The sequence below is a fragment of the Salmo salar genome, chromosome 08 (genome assembly GCF_965601325.2).
Source record: "Salmo salar chromosome 08, fSalSal1, whole genome shotgun sequence".
Classification (NCBI taxonomy): domain Eukaryota; kingdom Metazoa; phylum Chordata; class Actinopteri; order Salmoniformes; family Salmonidae; genus Salmo; species Salmo salar.
The window spans coordinates 29,847,501-29,862,264 of NC_138298.1; positions in this window are offsets into that span (position 1 = coordinate 29,847,501).

A 14,764-nucleotide genomic window follows, 5' to 3' on the forward strand; every position below is an offset into this window, starting at 1 on the left:
CTAGGAAGGTAGAGAGATATTACCATACTGGTTACACCCATCATACCAGAGGTGCTAGGAAGGTAGAGAGATATTACCATACTGGTTACACCCATCATACCAGAGGGGCTAGGAAGGTAGAGAGATATTACCATACTGGTTACACCCATCATACCAGAGGGGCTAGGAAGGTAGAGAGATATTACCATACTGCTTACCCCCATTGTACCAGACGGTCCGATCCTTTGAGATCTATGGAAAGGGTCTAGGAGTTCATTTTGGACAATATATCAGATCACTATATTCATAACCTGGCTCATGTTCAGGAGGGTGCAACATTCTGAAACGCCCATTTTTAAATCATGTTGATGAAGGCTGCAAATTGACGTCTGAAATGTCAAGATTTTAATTGTGGTCGAGAGTCGAGAGAGTCGAGAGTCGAGACTCGAGCCTATTTCTTTCCAAATGTTGCAGATAGAAATGTCTTGAAACTGACATGATTCCTATGTGAATGAGTAGCATGTATATTCTACATGATATATTTCTATCTGAACGTGCTGTAGTGGGGCATCCTACTTAGACGTTGCAGATGAAAATGCCTTTTATAGAGCTGATGTGATTCCTTAATCAAATCAAATTTTAGTCACATGCGCCGAATACAACAGGTGGGGACCTTACAGAGAAATGCTTACTTACGAGCCCCTAACCACCAATGCAGTTAAAAAAAATATGGATAAGAAGAATAAATAAAAGTAACAAGTAATTAAAGAGTAGCAATAAAAGAACAATAGTGAGACTATTGTTATATCTAGCCTAGCTGTAGAAGAACGCACGTCTGCACAGTTTCACATTGTACATCACTCTGTCGTTTAATGACATGTGCCACTCATCCTGACAACCCATTCATCCATAAAGCAGCACACTGTCGTAAACCATAACAACGTACAGTATGCCGTACAGCACGTCGTACCATACATAACATTTCCCCCCCCTTTCCAAAACCAGGGACTGGTACCATATATAAAATGTCCATAGGGCAAGAACCTAGAGTGATACCTGTAAGAAATAAAACATTAACCTTTAAACAGAAGGACTCTCCAAACTAACCAGTTCAGTCCATTAACCTGGAGGTTGACTAAGACACCTACCGGAGCCTAAGAATGAAAAGAGGTTAAGCCAGATGAGCAGGGCGAGTTCGTGCCCGCATAGGCCTTTCTTCAACCGCCACCGCTTGTGGCTCTGGCCCTTGGGGAGCCCGTAGAGGCTGGGGCTCGGGTGGTAGTGGTGGGGGAGGTCCATCCGGTGGCGTCTCTGGCCTGCATGTCTGTTCTGTGTGCATTCGTATTCCTTGAGGAGCAGGGACTTTCCTGAGGCGCCTGGCGTGCCAGCGTGATCCATTGCTCAACATGAATGTGGCGGGCCCCAGTTGTCGACTGACCTGCAAGGGGTTCCGACCAGAATGAGGCCATTTTGTTGCACCGCTGAGGCCGTCGGGCTCGGACCCAGTCAGACACTCAATGATCGACTTCTTCACCCTGTGTGCCTTGTCAAAACGCTGTTTCATTGCTCTTTGGTGCCTGGTCACTGCCTGCTGTTCTTGGGTGCACCTAGTCGCCGGTTCTGCAACTCTCTGTGTTCTGAGTCTGTCCAGTGGCAGTTCCATCTCACGACCTAACATGAGGGATGCCGGGGAGGCCTGTGTTGTTGTGTGTTTGCTTGCTCTGTAGTGCATTAGCGTTTGATTCAAAGCAGTTTGGAACGTGCACCCCTGGACCAGGTGCGCTCTGATGCCGTTCTTCAGCGTTTGGTTGAAGCGTTCCACCCCTCCGTTAGCTTGTGGGTTGTAGTAGGCCGTGCGGATGTGTTTGATTCCCTTGTTGCTGAGATATGAGGAGAACTCGGCAGAGATTAGCTGGGGCCCATTGTCCGTGGTAAGGGTGAGGGGCAGGCCCCACCTTGTGAACAGGCTGTCTAGGATGTCCACGATGGCCTGTGCTGTGACAGTTCCGACAGGAACCACTTCTGGCCACTTAGACTGGAGGTCATACACCACCACCAGGAAGCGCTGATGGTGAGGGACTGCGTGACCATGGATCTCGCCACAGATGTCCAGTTGGATGTGCTCCCAGGGGCGGGACGGCCATGCGAGAGGCTGCGGGGGGGTGGGGTGGACTGTCCTGTTTTCCCACTGAGGAGGCATGCAGCACAATCCCTGACCAGGGCTTCAATGTCGTGGTCGATGCCTGGCCACCACACAAGGTCTCGACATCGCTGTTTGACCTTCACTATGCCCAAGTGCCCCTCGTGCGCCATGGATAGAACACGCGCACGCAGACCACTTGGGACCACAGTGCAAAACCCTCGAGAGACACAGACTTCTTCCCAGCAAGACAGTTCGTGCTTCACCCTGGTGAAAGTCGCCAGCTCTTCCGGCACGTGTGCTGGCCATCCAGTGCGTATGTAGGTGCGCAGGGTAGACAGTGTGGGATCCTGTTCCGATGCTTGCTTCAGCTCCTCCAGTGAGACAACTGACTGAAGAGGACTGTTTCGTTGTCGTCTGGCAAGACGGTCGGAGTAGGAGCGTCAAAGGAGCGTGAGAGGAGGTCTGCCACCACGTTATCCCTCCCTGGAGTGAACTTCAGCTGATAGTCATACTGTCTGAGGCGGTCGGCCCATCTGTGCAGCTGAAGTGGCTTGTGGCCAGTTCCTGATGCCGACAGTAGCGTTGTGAGGGACTGGTGGTCGGTTCGGAGCGTGAACAGACGGCCATAGAGGTAGAGGTGCCACCTTTCGCACGCCCAGACACAGGCCAGTGCTTCTCGTTCGCCCACAGAGTACCATTGTTCTGGGGGCTCAGGGCCCTTGAGGCGAAGGCGACGGGCCTCTCAATGCCATTCTGCAGCTGTGAGAGGACAGCTCCTAGTGCTCCAGCTGAGGCGTCACATGTGACAATGGTGGGGCAGACGGGGTCAAAGTGAGCCAAGACTGGGGCTGTGGTGAGCTGGCTCTTCAGTGAGCGGACCGCGTCTGAGCAGGCTGCTGTCCAGGCCCATGGCTCAACCTTCTTGAGGAGCTGGCGAAGGGGCGCTGTGGTCTGGGAGTAGTGGGGCAGAAACCGGAGGTAGTAGGCTGTCATGCCCAAGAATGATGCCACCTGAGAGGCTGAGGTCGGTTCCGGGATCCTGTGGACGGCTTCAATGTTCGACATGAGTGGGGCAATGCCTTTGGCCGACAGGCGGAACCCCACAAACTCGACGGCTGGAGCTGCAAAGGTGCACTTTCCACCGTTAAGGGTCAGGTTGTTCTGCAGTAGAGCGCTGAATACTCTGTGGAGTCGATAATCATGGATGTGGAGGTCAGGACCGTGGACCACGATGTCATCCAGATAGACCGCCACCCCAGGTATTCCAGCGAGGATGGTGCTCATCACCTTCTGGAAGCAGCTGGGGGCGGAGCTAAGTCCAAAAGGCATGCGTGTATATCTGAACACGCCAGCATGTGTGACAAAGGTAGTGAGATCTCTGCTAGCTGCATGGAGGGGTACCTGAAGATAACCCTGACGAAGGTCAAGCTTCGTGAAGATCTTGGAGCCATGGAATTGTGCGGTCAGCTCCTCAGCTGTAGGCAACGGGTACTTATCCGGGACAACGGCCTTGTTCACAGCACGAAGAGCCACGCAGGTCCGGATTCCACCTGACTTTTTGGTTGCAATGACTAAGTTTGAAATCCAGGGGGCAGCGTTGACTGGCTCAATGATGCCTGCATCCAACTGTGCCTGGAGATCTTTTGTGACGTCATCACGCAGTGCAAAGGGAATGCGCCGCAGGGGCTGCATGACTGGGGTCACTTCCGGATTCACTAGGGGCCTGTGAGTAAAGGCTGTGAGGCAGCCCAGTCCATCAAAAAGAGTTGGCCAGTTCTGTTGCCATGTGCAGGTAACCTGGTGGATAGCTGACCCACTGTCATCTCTCAGCGTGAATCCCAAGCCTGTGAAGAGGTCGAGGCCCAAGAGGTTGGCACCCCGCTTTGCAACATGAAATGTGAATGATGGCAGATGCTTGGTGCCGTAGTGTACTGGGACCTGGAGGGTGCCTACAATGTCTATCTTGGATCTACCGTACCCACACAGGGCAGTGGAGGGCTGTTGGAGTGGTAGGTGACTGAAAAACTTGTAGTAAGTGGCAAGGTTGAGCAACGACACCGCAGCGCCAGTATCCAGCAGCAAAGGCAAACCCACCTCACCCAGCTGCACAGTGCATGTCCTGAATGACACATGGTTGGTGGAGACAGTTCGGATTTCCGTGCGTTCATGTTGAGAGTGAGATGAAACTAAGGGCCTGTGCTGGGTGGAGCTAGTAGCTGGGGCAGAACGACACACTTTTGCAAAGTGATTGTATTTTGAACAGTTCTTGCATATTTTCCCACGGGCTGGGCAGTTTGAAGCCCTTGAATTGTGAGAGCTAGCCCCGCAGTTGCCACAGCTACTTCTGTTCGTTTGTCTGTGTGCCTGCTGCACGGGCATGCCGGTGTCTGTGTCCATGCAGCTATCAACGTGGGAGGCCATGCACAGCGCGTGATCGTTGTAGTGCGCCTGCTCGGGCTGAAGCTGCTGTGTGAGAATGGCTGGGGGCCGAGTGTATGCTGCAGATCTGTCTGTTAGCATAGTAGAGCATTCCAACGCCGCTTCAACCTGGAGTGCTATTTTAATAGCTCCATCTAGTTGTAAATTATCCGATTCCAAAAGCAGTTTCTCCCTTGTCTTTTCACATAACGTCCCCTCTATCAACTGATCCCTGATGATCTCGTCCTGAAGTGTCCCATAGTTACAAGAGCTAGCCAAATCCCTCAGATTAGCCACGTAGCTTTGAATGGACTCACCCGGCCGTTGGTGTCTCTTCCGTAGCCGGTAGCGTCGGAGGAGCACTCGCTCTTTCCCGGCGAAATGGTTCCGTAGGAGGCTGACTGCAGCAGTGAATGTAGGAGCCGATCCAAGCGCTCTGAAAATCCTTTGTCCCTCTGTACCGAGGCAGTGACGGAGCAGTGCTGTCCTCCGCTTGTCGGAGATTGTAGAAAAGTCCATAGCTTCGATATAAGTGTTAAAGCTATCAAGCCAGTTATTCCACGGGACTGGAGGTTCGCCAGGCACGGCGAGGAATGGTGCCGGCGGTGGTAAACTGAATTCAGCCATCTTCGTCGCCAATGTTATATCTAGCCTAGCTGTAGAAGAACGCACGTCTGCACGGTTTCACATTGTACATCACTCTGTCGTTTAATGACATGTGCCACTCATCCTGACAACCCATTCATCCATAAAGCAGCACACTGTCGTAAACCATAACAACGTACAGTATGCCGTACAGCACGTCGTACCATACATAACAACTATATACAGTTGAAGTCTGAAGTTTACATACACCTTAGCCAAATATATTTAAAGTCCGTTTTTTCACAATTCCTGACATTTATGCCAAGTAAAAATTCCCTGTCTTAGTTCAGTTAGGATCACCACTTTATTTTAAGAATGTGAAATGTCAGAATAGTAGTAGAGAGAATGATTTATTTCAGCTTTTATTTCTTTCATCACATTGTCAGTGGGTCAGAAGTTTACATACATTCAATTAGTATTTGGTAGCATTGCCTTTAAATTGTTTAACTTGGGTCAAACGTTTCGGGTAGCCTTCCACAAGCTTCCCACAATAAGTTTGGTGAATTTTGGCCCATTCCTCCTGACAGAGCTGGTGTAACTGAGTCAGCTTTGTAGGCCTCCTTGTAGGCCTCCATTTTTTATGGGATTGAGGTCAGGGCTTTGTGATGGCCACTCCAATACCTTGACTTTGTTGTCCTTAAGCCATTTTGCCACAACTTTTTAAGTATGCTTGGGGTCATTGTCCATTTGGAACACCCATTTGCGACCAAGCTTTAACTTCCTGACTGATGTCTTGAGATGTTGCTTCAATATATCCACATAATTTTACTTCCTCATGATGCCATCTATTTTGTGAAGTGCACCAGTCCCAGTCCCTCGGCTTGCAAGCTTCCCCATTTTTCCTCCAAACATAACGATGGTCTTTATGGCCAAACAGTTCTGTTTTTGTTTCATCAGACCAGAGGACATTTCTCCAAAAAGTACGATCTTTGTCCCCATGTGCAATTGCAAACCGTAGTCTGGCTTTTTTATGGCGGTTTTGGAGCAGTGGTTTCTTCCTTGCTGAGCGGCCTTTCCGGTTATGTCCATAAAGGACTCATTTTACTGTGGATATAGATACTTTTGTACCTGTTTCCTCCAGCATCTTCACAAGGTCCTTTGCTGTTGTTCTGGGATTGATTTGCACTTTTCGCACCAAAGTACATTCATCTCTAGGAGACAGAATGCGTCTCCTTCCTGAGCTGTTTGACGGCTGCGTGGTCCCATGGTGTTTATACTTGCGTACTATTGTTTGTATAGATGAACATGGTACCTTCAGGCATTTGGAAATTGCTCCCAAGGATGAACCAGACTTGTGGAGGTCTACAATTTTTTTTCTGAAGTCTTGGCTGATTTCTTTTGATTTTTCCATGATGTCAAGCAAGGAGGCACTGAGTTTGAAGGTAGGCCTTGAAATACATCCACAGGTACACCTCCAATTGACTCAAATGATTTCAATTAGCCTATCAGAAGCTAAACATAACGATGGTCTTTATGACATATTTTTCTGGAATTTTCCAAGCTGTTTAAAGGCACAGTCAACTTAGTGTATGTGAACTTCTGATCCACTGGAATTGTGATACAGTGAATTATAAGTGAAATAATCTGTCTGTAAACAATTTTTGGAAAAATTACTTGTGTCATGCACAAAGTAGATGTCCTAACCGTCTTGCCAAAACTATAGTTTGTTAACAAGAAATTTGTGGAGGGGTTGAAAAACGAGTTTTAATGACTCCTACCTAAGTGTATGTTAACTTCCGACTTCAACAGTACAGGGGGAGTACTGGTACAGAGTCAATGTGCGGGGTACCAGTTAGTTGAGGTAATATGTACATGTAGGTAGAGTTATTAAAGTGACTATGCATAGATGATAACAACAGATAGTAGCAGCGGTGGAAAAGGGGGGGGGGCAATGCAAATAGTCTAGGTAGCCATTTGATTAGATGTTCAGGAGTCTTATAGTCACATGTTAGCTTGTTGGTGATGTGGACACCAAGGAACTTGGAACTCTCAACCTGCTCCACTACAGCCCCGTCGTTGACAATGGAGGCATGCTCGGTCTTCTTTTTCCAGTAGTCCACAATCATCTCCTTTGTCTTGATCACGTTGAGGGAGAGGTTGTTGTCCTGGCACCACACGGCCACGTCTCTGACCTCATCCCTATAGGCTGTCTCGTTGTTGTTGGTGACCAGGCCTACCACTGTTGTGTCATCGGCAAACTTAATGGTGGTGTTGGAGTCGTGCCTGGCCGTGCAGTCATGCGTGAACAAGGAGTGCAGGAGGGAACTGAGCACGCACCCCTGAGGGGCCCCTGTGTTGTTACCTACCGTTACCACCTGGGGGCGGCCTGTCAGGAAGTCCTGGATCCAGTTGCAGAGGGAGGTGTTTAGTCCCAGGGTCCTTAGCTTATTGATGAGCTTTGAGGGCACTATGGTGTTGAATGCTTAGCTGTAGTCAATGAATAGCATTCTCACATAGGTGTTCCTTTTGTCCAGGTGGGAAAGGGCAGTGGATCTGCTTGGGCGGTATGCAAATTGGAGTGGGTCTAGGGTTTCTGGGATAATGGTGTTGATGTGAGTCATGACCAGCCTTTCAAAGCACTTCATGGCTACAGACGTGAGTGCTACGGGTCAGTAGTCATTTAGATAGGTTATCTTAGTGTTCTTGGGCACAGGGACTGTGGTGGTCTGCTTAAAACATCTTATTATTATGGACTCGGACAGGGAGAGGGTGAAAATGTCAGTGAAGACACTTGCCAGTTGGTCAGCGCATGCTCGCAGTACACATCCTGGCAATCCGTCTGGCCCTACGGCCTTGTGAATGTTGACCTGTTTAAAGGTCTTACTCACATCGGCTGCGGAGAGCGGGATCACAAGGTCTTCCGGAACAGCTGGTGCTCTCATGCATGTTTCAGTGTTATTTGCCTCAAAGCGAGCATAGAAGTAGTTTAGCTTGTCTGGTAGGCTCGTGTCATTGGGCAGCTCTCGGCTGTGTTTTCCTTTGTAGTCTGTAATGGTTTGCAAGCCCTGCTACATCCGACGAGTGTCAGAGCCGGTGTAGTATGATTTGGTCTTAGTCCTGTATTGATGCTTTACCTGTTTGATGATTCGTCTGAGGGCATAGCGGGATTTCTTATAAGCTTCTGGGTTAGAGTCCCGCTCCTTGAATGCAGCAGCACTAGCCTTTAGCTCAGTGCGGATGTTGCCTGTAATCCATGGCTTCTGGTTGGGGTATGTACGTACGGTCACTGTGGAGACAACGTCATCGATGCACTTATTGATGAAGCCAATGACTGATGTGATGTACTCCTCAATGTCATCGGAGGAATCCCGGAACATATTCCAGTCTGTGCTAGCAAAACAGTCCTGTAGCTTAGCATCTGCTTCATCCAAATGGAGGGTGAGGGAGAACTTTGTGCACATCTGTGCGTGGAGTAAAGGTTTTCCAGAGGTTTGTCCCCCTCTGGTTGCACATTTAACATGCTGATAAAAAGTTGGTATAACGGATTTAAGTTTCCCTGCATTACAGTCCCTGGCTACTAGGAGCACCACCTCTGGGTGAGCGTTTTCTTGTTTGCTTATGACAGAATACAGCTCATTCAATGCGGTCTTAGTGCCAGCCTCAGTCTGTGGTGGTATGTAAACAGCTATGAAAAATACAGATGAAAATTCTAGGTAGATAGTGTGGTCTACAGCTTATCATGAGATACTCTACCTCAGGCGAGCAATAGCTCGAGACTTCCTTAGATATTGTGCACCAGCTGTTATTTACAAAAATACATTGTCCGCCGCCCCTTGTCTTACCAGACACCGCTGTTCTATCCTGCCGGTACGTCGTATAACCAGCCAGCTGTATGTTGATAGTGTCGTCGTTCAGCCACGACTCCGTGAAGCATAAGATATTACAGTTTTGAATGTCCTGTTGGTAGTTTAATCTTCCGCTTAGGTCATCGATTTTATTTTCCAAAGATTGCATGTTTGCTAACAGAATGGAAGGAAGTGGGGGTTTATTGGATCGCATACGAATTCTCTTCATGCAAATCGCGGGAATCTGGGCCTGTTCCTGGGAGAGCAGTATATCATTCATGTTGGGCTCGTCAGACTCGTTAAAGTAAAAAAAGGATTCTGCCAGTCCGTGGTGAGTAATCGCAGTCCTGATGTCCAGAAGTTATTTTTGGTCATAAGAGACGGTAGCGGCAACATTATGTACAAATAAGTAGGGTTGGGGACACGTAAAACATGTAATCTAAGGGTAATCTAAGGGTTCCCAAACTTTTAATGCACATGACCCCAAATTGACCCTAGAAAATGGAGGGGACCCCATTTAGAAATGTTTTATCCCGTAGTTAACGCTGTGGGTTCATATCATAGAGATAGTTAGAGGACTCAACTTGGATATAACCCATTTAAGCATGGACATTGCCATTGAGGGCTTCCACCATTTTAAAGTAGTCAACTGGGTGGGGATTCCTATGGGTTTGGAGGGATCAGAGCATTGTCTTCTTCAAATTGGGTTGCCTATGGTTTGTTAATATCTTTTTGCTATATCATCGCAATTTAGTGGCCACAATGAATGAATGACACACAAGATTTGGTTCAGGACTCCAGCATTGCAGGTGAGGATAAATCACTATTATAAGCTTGACAGTTTTATCAAACACAAAAGTAGAAAACTGACTATTTACAATGGAGATAGCCTCAATGGCGGAGCCCATGCTATCACAGACGCCATAATGGCATAGATACAAAGATGAGACCTCTTTCCATCTCTATGGATCATATTCACTCAATGTTAGGTCCTGCAGCCTGGCCCAACACATAATAATGACATGAAAGCGTATTCTAATAGTGTAAAAGGCTGTTAGTTGACAATAATAGGTTCTATACCCATTTAAAGAGGGAAAAAGTGTTCATTTGTTTGATGAGATTACAGATTTTCTCAGGGAACCCCATTTCAATTCTAAGGGATCCCACATGGAGTCCTGACCCCCAAGTTTGGGAACCACTGCCCTAATCCCTATTCTATGCAACTGTTCTACATGATACATATCTATCTGAACATTCTGTTGTGTGGCATCGCACTGAACTCGGCCCCCTGTTCAATGGCCCCAAAGACTCCTCCCATCCAGACATACTACTGTTCAGAAGTGATGAGTGCACAGATCCAAAATGGCTACTGTACACACCATGAACCTCCGGTATTAGGTGGAAACTGGGATCATGTCCCAAATGGCACCCTATTTCCTATGGGCTTCTGGTCAAAAATAGTGCACTAAAATAGGGAACAGGGTGCCATTTAGGATTCAGATAACTGTCTCTAGGCACAGATCTAGGATCAGCTTACCCTCTCCATATTCTAAGCTGTATCATTAGGAGGGAAATCATATAAACTGACCTTAGATCAGCATTTAGGGTCTAATTGGTCCTACTCCATGTCACAGAGTCGTGAAGTATTTTGTATATTTGGCATGTTGGTATAGTTCAGCGGTGTCTAACATGAGGCCTGCTACTTGATAATGTGTCATTACATTGTTTTATCGAATGTAAAAAGACAATCAATTTAACATGAACATTTCCATGTTGGTGAGATGACAATTCACTCAATAACTGTACATTTACTGGCGATGCTACTTGGGCAGTGAGATGATTTATGTTGTGTGGATGAAGATCAGGGTTAAAATGAGGTTTAGAATATGTTGGAATTAAATATTTAGTGTTAGAACATAACAATGTAGCTTTTCAGCTGTTGTTTTTGTCAGCATATTCTTCCTGGATTCTCAGAAATGGCCCCTTAGTGTAGGTAAAGTGACTTCTACACCCCCATTATAGATAGTAGGCCTACTTTTGGTGAGGTATATTCACATGATGTTGTTGTTGGTGTAGCTACGATGACAAAATAACAGGGGGACTACCATAGAGCATACTACCATACTACCATAGACCATACTACCATACTACCATACTACCATAGACCATACTACCATACTACCATAGACCATACTACCATAGACCATACTACCATACTACCATACTAATAGACCATAATACCATAGAGCATACTACCATAGACCATACTACCATACTTCCATAGACCATACTACCATACTACCATAGGCCATACTACCATAGACCATAGACCATACTACCATACTACCATAGACCATACTACCATATTACCATACTACCATAGACCATACTACCATACTACCATACTACCATAGACCATACTACCATAGACCATACTACGATAGACCATACTACCATACTACCATAGACCATACTACCATAGACCATACTACCATACTACCGTAGACCATACTACCATACTACCATAGACCATACTACCATACTACCATAGACCATACTACCATACTACCATAGACCATACTACCATAGACCATACTACCATAGACCATACTACCATAGACCATACTACCATACTACCATAGACCATACTACCATAGACCATACTACCATAGACCATACTACCATAGACCATACTACCATAGACCATAGACCATACTACCATAGACCATACTATCATAGAGCATACTACCATATTACCATACTACCATAGACCATACTACCATAGACCATACTACGATAGACCATACTACCATACTACCATAGACCATACTACCATACTACCATAGACCATACTACCATAGACCATACTACCATAGACCATACTACCATACTACCATAGACCATACTACCATACTACCATAGACCATACTACCATACTACCCTAGACCATACTACCATATTACCATACTACCATAGACCATACTACCATAGACCATACTACCATATTACCATACTACCATAGACCATACTACCATAGACCATACTACCATAGACCATACTACCATAGACCATACTACCATACTACCATAGACCATACTACCATACTACCATAGACCATACTACCATAGACCATACTACCATAGACCATAGACCATACTACCATAGACCATACTACCATAGAGCATGCTACCATACTACCATAGACCATACTACCATACTACCATTCTACCATAGACCATAATACCATAGAGCATACTACCATAGACCATACTACCATACTACCATAGACCATACTACCATACTACCATAGACCATACTACCATAGACCATAGACCATAGAGCATACTACCATAGACCATACTACCATAGACCATACTACCATAGAGCATACTACCATAGACCATACTACCATACTACCATAGACCATACTACCATACTACCATACTACCATACTACCATAGACCATACTACCATAGACCATACTACCATACTACCATACTACCATAGACCATAATACCATAGAGCATACTACCATAGACCATACTACCATACTACCATAGACCATACTACCATACTACCATAGGCCATGCTACCATACTACCATAGACCATACTACCATAGACCATACTACCATAGACCATACTACCATAGACCATACTACCATACTACCATAGACCATACTACCATAGACCATACTACCATAGACCATACTACCCATACTACCATAGACCATACTACCATACTACCATAGACCATACTACCATACTACCATAGACCATACTACCATAGACCATACTACCATAGACCATACTACCATAGACCATACTACCATACTACCATACACCATACTACCATACTACCATAGACCATACTACCATAGACCATACTACCATAGACCATAGACCATACTACCATAGACCATACTACCATAGACCATACTACCATAGACCATAGACCATACTACCATAGACCATAGACCATACTACCATACTACCATAGACCATACTACCATAGACCATACTACCATAGACCATAGACCATACTACCATAGACCATAGACCATACTACCATAGACCATACTACCATAGACCATAGACCATACTACCATACTACCATACTACCATAGACCATACTACCATACTACCATACTACCATAGACCATACTACCATAGACCATACTACCATAGACCATAGACCATACTACCATACTACCATAGACCATACTACCATAGACCATAGACCATACTACCATAGACCATAGACCATACTACCATAGACCATACTACCATACTACCATAGACCATGCTACCATAGACCATACTACCATAGACCATAGACCATACTACCATAGACCATAGACCATACTACCATAGACCATGCTACCATACTACCATACTACCATACTACCATAGACCATACTACCATAGACCATACTACCATACTACCATACTACCATAGACCATACTACCATAGACCATACTACCATAGACCATAGACCATACTACCATAGACCATAGACCATACTACCATAGACCATACTACCATACTACCATAGACCATACTACCATAGACCATACTACCATACTACCATAGACCATACTACCATAGACCATAGACCATACTACCATAGACCATACTACCATACTACCATAGACCATGCTACCATAGACCATACTACCATAGACCATAGACCATACTACCATAGACCATAGACCATACTACCATAGACCATACTACCATACTACCATAGACCATACTACCATACTACCATACTACCATACTACCATAGACCATACTACCATACTACCATACTACCATACTACCATAGGGCATACTACCATACTACCATAGACCATACTACCATAGACCATACTACCATACTACCATACTACCATAGACCATACTACCATACTACCATAGACCATATGATTTTCAAACATGTATCTCCATGTCCATAAGACACTTTTATTATCCATCAAATCTTATCAAATGAGATCCATCTATCTCTATCTCTGCTCTCTCAACCAATCTCTCTCTCCAAACAGATGTTACCTCTAAGCACTGATCTAGGATCAAATGTCCTCACCCCATCTCCAGTATGTTGAGAAATCTGTGAATGTATTGTAATGTTTTTAAAATTGTATAAATGGCCTTAATTTTGTTGGACCCCGGGAAGAGTAGCTGCTGCCTTGGCAGGAACTAATGGGGATCCATAATAAATACATTTACAAATACCAATCATAACCATTAGCTCAGATCTAGGATTTGGGCCTCTGTATTCATAAAGCGTCTCAAAGTAGTGCTAATCTAGGATCAGTTTTTCCTGTTAGATCATAATAAATAAGATTAGATGGACCGGGGGACCTGATCCTAGATCAGCACGCTTTATGAGTATGGGCCCAGGTTTCCTTACTCCATTCCCAGGTGCCATATTTACCACGTTTCAACTAAGTCTGTTGGATACCTGACTATCCAGTGGGAGTCAAACAGAAACGGTATATCCAAAGATGTATAAAACTGATGAGAAGGAATAAGGACTTAATATATAGTGGAGGAAATGACAGTGTTCCATGAAAACATGTTTCTGATAACAACAGGTCCAAAATGTTGTCCTATATTTTTTTTTTATTATTTATTTTTAATCCCAGGCCCCCGTCCCCGCAGGAGGCCTTTTGCCTTTTGGTAGGCCGTCATTGTAAATAAGAATTTGTTCTTAACTGACTTGCCTAGTTAAATAAAGGTTAATTATAAATAAATCAATAACATTTAAGAACTTCACAAACAGATCTGTGCA